Here is a 10,484-nt window from a genome sequence, read left to right on the forward strand (position 1 = left end):
TGAATTTGTGGTCTGTATATTTTATAATTTCATTTCGGATACCATCTCTCTCTCTCTCTCTCTCTCTCTCTCTTCATGCTTCTGCTTTTTTTTCTCTCTCTCTCAATTTTCAATTTCAATTCAAAGGGATTTATTGCATGGGAAAACATATGTTTACACCAAAGCAAGTGAAATAGAAGGGAAATAAACAAGGTAAATAAACAATAAAAAAAGAACAGTAAACTTTACTCTGTTCTATATCTAGCTCTCTAGATATCTCTCCTCTCTATGCCTGCCAATCATTCTCTCTTTATGTTCTCTCCTCTCTCTGTTCTCATACTTCTTCCATCATGACTAATTATGTTTCTCTACTCTCTCTCTCGCTCTCGAGCTCGCTCCGCTCTCGCTCTCTCTCTCTCTCTCTCTCTCTCTCTCTCTCTCTCTCGCTCTCTCTCTCTCTCTCTCTCGCTCTCTCTCATCTCTCTCTCTTCTCTCTCTCTCTCTCTCTCTCTCTCTCTCTATCTCTCCTCTCTCTCTCCTCTCTCTCTCCTCTCTCTCTCTCTCTCCTCTCTTCTCGCTCTCTCTCTCTCTTCTCTCTCTCTCTCCCTCTCTCTCTCTCTCTCTTCTCTCTCTCTCTCTCTTCTCTCTCTCCTCTCTCTCTCTCTCTCTCTTCTCTCTCTCTCTCTCTCTCTCTCTCTCTCTCTCTCTCTCTCTCTCTCTCTCTCTCTCTCTCTCTCTCTCTCTCGGGTGTGGGAAAAAACAACAATCAGAGACAGACAGGAGACTGAATAATGAAGTAGCCTCTGTTTCACAACCCTTCCTTCCTTCCTTCCTTCCTTCCTTCCTTCCTTCCTTCCTTCCTTCCTTCCTTCCTTCCTTCCTTCCTTCCTTCCTTCCTTCCTTCCTTCCTTCCTTCCTTCCCTCTCATCTCCCTCCCTCCAACCCCCTCCTCTCTCTCTCTCATTCTCTCCCTCTCAGGTGTGATCCTCCTGTTCTGTCGTCAGTATGACATCATCAAAGACAACGAGCCCAACCAACAACAAAGCCAAGACCTCGTCCGAGTGCAGTACGCCCGAACACCCACAGGGGGGGGCTACCTGCGCAGCAACCTCTGAAACCAGCCCCACCGGCCACTCACCTATATGGCAATGCCCTCTAATCCTATTCCTCAGGACAGGTGAGGCTACACAGCCAACCAGAACCCTCATACCTAGGGCTGCATCCCGATTCTCCATACTTCTCCAGAAATGTGCACTTGCACACGCCCTGTCACGACAATGGTAGAGACTCATTCCAGCTAATGCTTACACAAATCCATGATGCTTCCACAAAACCTCAAAACCTACACCACCAAGTAGTTGAGTCTGAATGCTATTCAACCTGACCTGTCTATTTGTTTCTGTTCTCACACACAGATCCTGAGACCAACAGAACCACTGAAACCATTCAGAACCCTCCCTACAACAACAGAAATACACCAGGACTAATACTAAGACCAGAATGTAACCCAGCACTCATTGATAAAGCCATGAGCAGAGTCAGACAAAGACCAGATTCACAAAACACTTCTTACACAAAAACTAAACAACCTTCTTAAGGAAAAAAAATAAGAAGTTCATAAGATAGTTTGTAAGTGCAATTCCTCAACAATATCTTAAGGTTTAATGTTTTTCTTACGAACTTCTCAAATAGCTTCTTACTAATCTTCTTAAGATGTTTGTTGCTAGGCAACCGATTTAGCTAGCTATCTAGCTGGCAATGGCAATCATATAGCATATTTCGTACTGAGATTACTGTTCTAAAACATGTTCTTGGGTTGAAAATAATCAATACTGAAACTTTCAGATTAAGTTTTGTGAGGGAATTAAACATGTTCAATTGCTTTCATGAGCTTATTCTCTCACTACCCTGAGTTTAAGACAAGGGTTTCAAAACATTTCCAATAACTTTATTTTCAAGAATCCAATTTGTTTTTGCTTAAGGATAAACATAAGAAATAGCACAATAAATTTTCAAGAGCCTTTTTGAGGAATAGCAACTTTGCTTAACTTTCTTCATAAGTCTATAGTTAAGAAAAAAATGGCAGTTAAGAAGAAGTTTCTTCTTAAGAAGGTTTTGTGAATCTGGGCCCAGTTGTCTTCGAAGCAAACATAATCTGTTCATTGCCACACTAATAAGGGGGAACTATTTTGAATTTAGGAAGCCCCTGGTTCCTGGAAACTGTGTGGCCAATGGATTGAAAATGGCTGACAATGGATCCAAAATGGCCACCGGTCAACATCTTGAGCCTGGATCACCAACTGTCTGAATGACAGTATGTACCATCCATTTGGAAACATTTGGAAACGTTGGCACATATTGAACATGACCCCTGGTTTCAGAGTGGCCTGACTGACGTCCATGAGGCTGGGATGTGTTTGTTTGGTTCCGAGCGAGAGGCCGTGCATGTCGTCCGCAACATGACGATCACCACTACGATGATGATGAGCTCTCCAGCTCCGAGCTAAGAATCCTTACACCATCTCCTCCACCAATCAGCACCTCAGAGACTACAGCACAGCCCCGCCCAGGAACCCAGCGCAGCCAATCACAACAGCACAACCTGAACATCTGCAACATAATGACTTCCCCTCCTCCTCTTTCTCTTCCCTGGGCTGAACCTTGTTCCCTTGTTAGTTTACGTCATCGTATGCATTCTGAAAGATAAAATCTGAGTACTGTTTTTACGACGGCTCGAATCAGAGTCAGGGAGAAGACTAGCTGGAGACCCTATCCCCTATCCCCTATCCCCTATGTAGTGCACTAAGTTTTTGCCAGAAACAAGGCCTTAAACAGCCTTAATCAGAGCAGATGGAGAGGGACACAACCGAGTGGTGGACACACTCACACACACACACACACACACACACACACACACACACACACACACACACACACACACACACACACACACACACACAGAGCACACACACACACACACACACAGAGCACACACACACACACACACACACACAGAGCACACACACACACACACACACACACACACACACACACACACACACACACACACACACACACACACACACACACACACACACACACAGAGCACACACACACACACTCACACACAGAGCACACACACACACACACACACACACTCACACACACACACACACACACACACACACACAGAGCACACACACACACACTCACACACAGAGCACACACACACACACACTCACACACACGCACACGGGAAGAGACACATCTCAGAGAGCCGTTAAAGACCCGGTGTGCCAGAGAGACGGCCATTACTTTCCCATCTCCATCATCCATTTAGCTAATGTGCTGAACCCTTACCCCAATGCCCATCTCTCTCTCTCTCTCTCTCTCTCTCTCTCTCTCTCTCTCTCTCTCTCTCTCTCATTCTCTCTCTCTCTCTATTCTCTAATTTATACTTGCCTCAGCTTTCCATCCTTCTATCTTTCTGTCTTTCTCCATGTCTGCACTTCCCCTTTCTCTCTCTCATGGAACCTCCCCTCAACCCATCTCTCAACCTCCCTCTCCTCTCTCCCTCTCCCCATCACCCATCTCTCAACCTCCCTCTCTTTTTCCCCTCTTTTCCCCTCACATACTCCCTCGCCCTGAAAACCATCTCTCTCTCCTCGCTTGCTTTTCCACCAGGTCCTGCACACTCGTTTATCAATCTCTCCTCTCTCCCTCTCTCCTTCTCCCCTATCTCTCTCCCCTCCCTCTCCTCTCTCTCCTCTCTCCCTCACCTCTGTCTCCCTTTCCTCGCTCTCCCTTTCCTCGCTCTCCCTCTCCTCTCTCTCCCTCTCTCCTCTCTCCCTCTCCTCCTCGCTCCCTCTCCTCCTCTCTCCCTCTCCTCCTAGCTCCCTCTCCTCCTCTCCCCCTCTCCCCGCTCTCCCCCTCCACTGTTTATTTCCCTTCTGTTTCTCCTCAGTTCTCTCCTGCTCTATCACTCTTCTGTTTCCACATCAACACTGTTTTGTTTGAGCAAACAGAAGGAGAGATGTTTAGATGGAGGGAGAATGATGCATGAAGAGAGTAGAGAGAGAGAGAGAGAGAGAGGAGAGGGAGAGAGGAAAGAGGCCTTGCTATTGAGAAAGGCCGCCGTAGGCAGACCTGGCTCTCAAGAGAAGACAGGCTATGTGCACACTGCCCACAAAATGAGGCGGAAACTGAGCTGCACTTCCTAACCTCCTGCCAAATGTATGACCATATTAGAGACACATATTTCCCTCGGATTACAGCCATCCACAAAGAATTCGAAAACAAATAAAATTGTAATAAACTCCCATGTCTATTGGGTGAAATACCACAGTGTGCCATCACAGCATCAAGATTTGTGACCTGTTGCCACAAGAAAATGGTAACCAGTGAAGAACAAACACCATTGTAAATACAACCCATATTTATGTATATTTATTTCTCCCATTTGTACTTTAACTATTTGCACATCGTTATAACACTGTACATAGACATAAAATGACATTTGAAATGTCTCTATTCCTTTTGAACATTTGTGAGTGTAATGTTCACTGTTAATATTTATTGTTTATTTCACTTTTGTTTATTATCTATTTCACTTGCTTTGGCAATGTACACATATGTTTCCCATGCCAATAAAGCCCTTAAATTGAAATTGAATTGAATTGAGAGAGAGAAAGTGAGAGAGAGCGAGAGAGAAGAGAGAGACCTACTCAACAGTGGCAATAAGCATCTATGCACTATGACTTGCAGCAGCCACAATATTTCCAAGCAATGTTCTGCTACATTACCCAGCTTTACAGCTATTATGCAGAGAAACACCATCAGACCTGAGAAAGCTAGCCAGTCACACACACACACACACACACACATTCACACACACACACACACACACACGCACACACAGTCTTGTACAGCTAACCTTGTGGGGACACACAATTCAGTCCCATTCAAAATCCTATTTTTCCTAACCCTAAACCTAACCCTAATTCTTACCCTAACCCTAAACCAGAAACCTAACCTTAACCCAAACCCTAAAACTAACCCTAGCTTCTAACCCTAACCCTTAACATAATTATAACCCTAACACTAATTCTAACCTTAACCCTAAACCCCCAAGAAATAGCATTTGACCTCGTGGGGACTAACAAAATGTCCCCAGTTGGTCAGATTTTTGTTGTTTACTGAGTCCCCACAAGATTAAACACGTCCACATCTGCAGCCAACACACACACACACACACACACACACACACACACACACACACACACACACACACTTTGTTGACCTAAATCACTTATCTGTGAGTGGTTGTCAGTTTAAGCCCTGAATGGGGACACAGACACCTTTCTATTTGTAGCTTTCTTCACCCCTTCCTGCAATCCTTTTGACAGTAAAACCTTCACTGAATGACAGAGAGCTGGTTTAATACCTTATTTTCTTCTAGACTGCGGAGTACAACTTTAATGTAATGTTTGGAGTGCATGTGGTGTTGCGTGGCTGAGCTTTACAGGTGAATCCTCATTTCCACTACTCTAGTCACATCAATATGACGTGGAAATGTGACTTAAGTGGGAGTTAGGATTGGCCCTTTAGTTCCTCCTTCTTCACCTCTGTGTTCTCTGTCATCTTCGTTATATTGTAGGTGTGTTGAGTTGAAGAAGGCTGGACAGAGCCCGGACACGCACGCACACGCGCAGTTGTGTTGCTCTGAGCCGAAGTCAAACGGACATATGCAGAGGTGACAGGAACCAGGTCTGATAAGCCAGACAGATCCCTCTCTCTCGCTGTCTCTCTCTCCCTCCCTCCCTCCCTCCCTCCCTCCCACTCTCTCTCTCCCCCCACACCTCTCTCTCTTTCTGTCTCCGCATGACTATGCTCAGCAGTAGTTCAAGGTGAAAATCTAATGAGGGATGAGAGAATACTGGCAGAGAGAGAGAGAGAGAGAGAGAGAGAGAGAGAGAGAGAGAGAGAGAGAGAGAGAGAGAGAGAGAGAGAGAGAGAGAGAGAGAAAATGGATAGGCCCCATCCAGAAACAATCACTAGCCCCTTCCCCCTAGATACTTGTTTAGATTGTTCACATAGTTAATAATGAGTTAATAAGGAGTTAATGAGGAGTTAATAAGTTAATGAGGAATTAATGAGGATTTAATTAGTAGTTCATGAGGAGTTAATAAAGAGTTCAGTTCTGTGTTGAAGCATTTCGATGTTCATAACACCAAACTTTCATGAGGGCTATCATGAAGTTATACTATTTCTATGAAAATAATAAACATTAAATGAATGTCTAATTATGTATTCAAACACAAGAAAATACTAATTATCTCATATTTTCAGTCACAGTGGTTGAATGTTGATGTTTTATCTACAGTGGGTTTGTTGATGAGCAAGGACATATTGAGTGTGTGTGTGTGTGTGTTTGTATGTGTGTATATGTACAGTACCAGTCAAAGGTTTGGACACACAACATTTTAGAACACCTACTCATTCAAGGGTTTTTCTTTATTTTTTACAATTTTCTACATTGTAAAAATGACAAACTATGAAATAACACATATGGAATCATGTAGTAACCAAAAATATTGGTAAACAAATCCAAATATATTATATATTTGAGATTCTTCAAAGTAGCCACCCTTTGCACACTCTTGACATTCTCTCAACCAGCTTCACCTGGAATGCTTTTCCAACAATCTTGAAGGAGTTCCAACATATGCTGAGCACTTGTTGGCTGCTTTTCCTTCACTCTGCAATCCAACTCATCCCAAACCATCTCAATTGGGTTGAGGTCGGGGGATTGTGGAGGCCAGGTCATCTGATGCAGCACTCCATCCCTCTCCTTCTTGGTCAAATAGCCCTTACACAGCCTGGAGGTGTGTTTTGGGTCATTGTCCTGTTTAAAGACAAATGATAGTCCCACTAAGCACAAACCAGATGGGATGGAGTATTGCTGCAGAATGCTGTGGTAGCCATGCTGGTTAAGTGTGCCTTGAATTCTAAATAAATCACAGACAGTGTCACCAGCAAAGCACCCCCACACCATCACACCACCTCCTCCATGCTTCACGGTGGGAACCACACATGCGGAGATAATCCGTTCACCCACACCGCGTCTCACAAAGACACGGCGGTTGGAACCAAAAATCTCAAATTTGGACTCATCAGACCAAAGGACAGATTTCCACCGGTCTAATGTCAATTTCTTGTGTTTGTTGGCCCAAGCAAGTATCGTCTTCTTATTGGTGTCCTTTAGTAGTGGTTTCTTTGCAGCAATTCGACCATGAAGGCCTGATTCACGCAGTCTCCTCTGAACAGTTGATGTTGAGATGTTGAGATGTGTCTGTTACTTGAGCTCTGTGAAGCATTTATTTGGGCTGCAATCTGAGGTGCAGTTAACTCTAATGAACTTATCCTCTGCTGCAGAGGTAACTCTGGGTCTTCCTTTCCTGTGGGGCTCCTCATGAGAGCCAGTTTCATCATAGTGCTTGATGGTTTTTCCGACTGCACTTGAAGAAACTTTCAAAGTTTTTGACATTTTCTGGATTGACTGACCTTCATGTCTTAAAGTAATGATGGACTGTCTTTTCTCTTGGCTTATTTGAGCTGTTCTTGCCATAATATGGACTTGGTCTTTTACCAAATAGGGCTATCTTCTGTATACCAACCCTACCTTGTCACAACACAACTGATTGGCTCAAACGCATTAAGAAGGAAAGAAATTCCACAAATTAACTTTTAAGAAGGCACACCTGTTAATTGAAATGCATTCCAGGTGACTACCTCATTAAGTTGGTTGAGAGAATGCCAGGAGTGTGCAAAGCTGTCATCAAAGCAAAGGGTGGCTACTTTTAAGAATCTCAAATACGAAATATATTTTGATTTGTTTGACACTTTTTTGGTTACTGCATGATTCCATATGTGTTATTTCATAGTTTTGATGTCTTCACTATTAATCTACAATGTAGAAAATAGTAAAAAAAATAAAGAAAAACCCTGGAATGAGTAGGTGTGTCCAAACCTTTGACTGGTACTGTGTGTGTGTGTGTGTGTGTGTGTGTGTGTGTGTGTGTGTGTGTGTGTGTGTACGAACATTGCACGTGCATTTGTTTCGATTTGAAAAATAAAGGAACAAAATGACACCCGGTACAGTACTGCTGTTGTTTGTTTGTCTAGAAGGGGAATGAAGGGTAAGATGGCCAGCGTTGTTCCCTGTGAGGGGTACAGTGCATATTGGGCACAGTTTATCCATCACAGTGCTTTTATGATGGATGCAGGTCTGGCCGGCCGTGTTTAATCCAGGCAGCCTTGAGGTCCGATAAATAAAACAATAAAACATGTCCCCCCTGAGAGCTCAACGGAACCAAAAGAATAAATTAGCTTTACTGTCCAGTGAGATTTCACTGACACACACACACATTGGCATACACCCACCCATAGTGTTATCATACTGCATGACATGAAGCAAATTACATTAAGCCACTGAGATTACACAGTTCACTTCAAATTAACACAAGTGATAATGGAAAATCTCAATGACACTAATGAAAATGAACTTTCACAAAATATGAAAATGAAGACAAAAGGTTTATATATATATTCAAATGAGGCAACAACGATCCTTGGAATTTTTCCAGATTTCTATGACACATGATGTATAATTATTTCCATTATAAGTGAAATAGTTTTCCTTCCAAAAATATATTTAAAAAACACTGTTCTGTGTTTGAATGGTGTGGGCGTATACCGGTCAATAAAAATATGAATGACAAGTAAACAGCTGGTTGGCCAGCTCAGCCAATGAGCCAATAAGATGTCTCGGACAAAAACATGACGTCATCCTCCATGAGGAAATAGCAAGCATTTTTTTAACGGTTTGAGATCAAGTTTGAGGTGGGGGTTTTTAAGTGTTTTTTCTCAAATGTATGCTTTAGCCACAAATACAGATGTAGGATCTTACTTTGAGCCAATTTACTACAGCAGGAAAATGTGAATTATCTTGTGGATTACAATTTATGGACATTTTTGTAGGGGTTAATACATTTTTTGTAAGGGAAAATCAAGTCTGAAATTTCAAAGTGGAAGTTACAAACTTCAGAAGCCTTTTTAAACCTCAAACACACTAAAAGTTTTAAATTCCCTGCATTGTAGGAAAGTTCTACTGCAACAGGGTGATCAAATTAAGATCCTATATCTGTATATGACGAGTCAACAACATTATGTGGGTCTGAGTTAACAGATTAAGAGTTTTTTTTAAGTTAGATTTTCACTGGACAGTTACTTTAAATGCCTAGGAAGGAAAGCTTAATATTCTCTGCCTGTCCGTCACTCAAGTGGAGATCAGACAAGGCATCAGTGAGACCCTAAGCCTGTGTGCTTTCATTCCTCTGTCTGCTCCATCGCTCCTTGAAGTCTTTAACCTCCTCTCTCTAAATCTCCCTGTTTTTCTCTCCCTCCATCATTTCACCACAGCCCTATGTTGTCAGAATGTCTAGAGGAAGGCGCTATGTCAAATCAATGTTGTTTCATTCCATCATCTCACTCATTCAATACGTTCTACATAAAGTGCATTTGCCATGCATTAGATAGGAAAATTGAGTTATGGATTTCTTTGGTCATTTAAACGTATCCAACTCCAGGGACTCCTACATACACAGTGTATTCCAACCATTAATGAATTAGTCCTAATGTATTGAACATACTGCAGTTAGTTTTCATTTTTCTCTTGAAGGATAATAGCATACGATATTGCCACTCCTATTTGCAATATCTTCAATTTAAGCCTACTAGAAAGTGTGTGCCCTCAGGCCTGGAGGGAAGCAAAAGTCATTCCGCTACTCAAGAATAGTAAAGCCCCCTTTACTGGCTCAAATAGCCGACCAATCAGCCTGTTACCAACCCTTAGTAAACTTTTGGAAAAAAAATTTGACCAAATAAAATGCTATTTTTCAGTAAACAAGTTGACAAGAGACTTTCAGCGACATTCAACAAGCACAGCACTTACACAAATGACTGATGATTGGCTGAGAGAAATCGATGATAAAAAGATTGTGGGGGCTGTTTTGTTAGACTTCAGTGCGGCTTTCGACGTTATCGATCATAGTCTGCTGCTGGGTAAAGCCAGTGTGTCTATGTATGTGGATGACTCAACACTATACACGTCGGCTACTACAGCGACTGAAATGACTGCAACACTTAACAAAGAGCTGCAGTTAGTTTCAGAATGGATGTTAAGGAATAAGTTAGTCCCAAATATTAAAAGTTAAAAAAAAAAAACTAACTAAAAAAACTAAAAGTATTGTATTTGGGACAAATTATTCACTAAACCCTAAACCTCAACTAAATCTTGTAATAAATAATGTGGAAATTGGAGTATGTCTGTCTGTAAGAAAGCCCTTTTGTGGGGAAAAACTCATTCTGATTATCTGGGCCTGGCTGCCAAGTGGGTGAGCCTATGCCCTCCAAGGCCCACCAATGGCTGCACCCCTGCCCAGTCA

The 10,484-nt window shown here is 42.5% G+C and overlaps 1 pseudogene across 1 annotated transcript in view; it reads left to right on the forward strand.

The window, feature by feature from the left end:
* Positions 1-1,094, forward strand: part of LOC311132071 (fibronectin type III domain-containing protein 5b-like) — a 51,953-nt pseudogene extending 50,859 nt beyond the window's left edge. The window contains exon 5 of the transcript in view: positions 958-1,094. The product of the transcript in view is annotated as a fibronectin type III domain-containing protein 5b-like (transcript). The remainder of the gene's footprint in view (positions 1-957) is intronic.
* Positions 1,095-10,484: the final 9,390 nt, after the last annotated feature.

Source organism: Coregonus lavaretus, assembly GCF_964263955.1.
Source record: "Coregonus lavaretus genome assembly, chromosome: 7".
NCBI lineage: Eukaryota > Metazoa > Chordata > Actinopteri > Salmoniformes > Salmonidae > Coregonus > Coregonus lavaretus.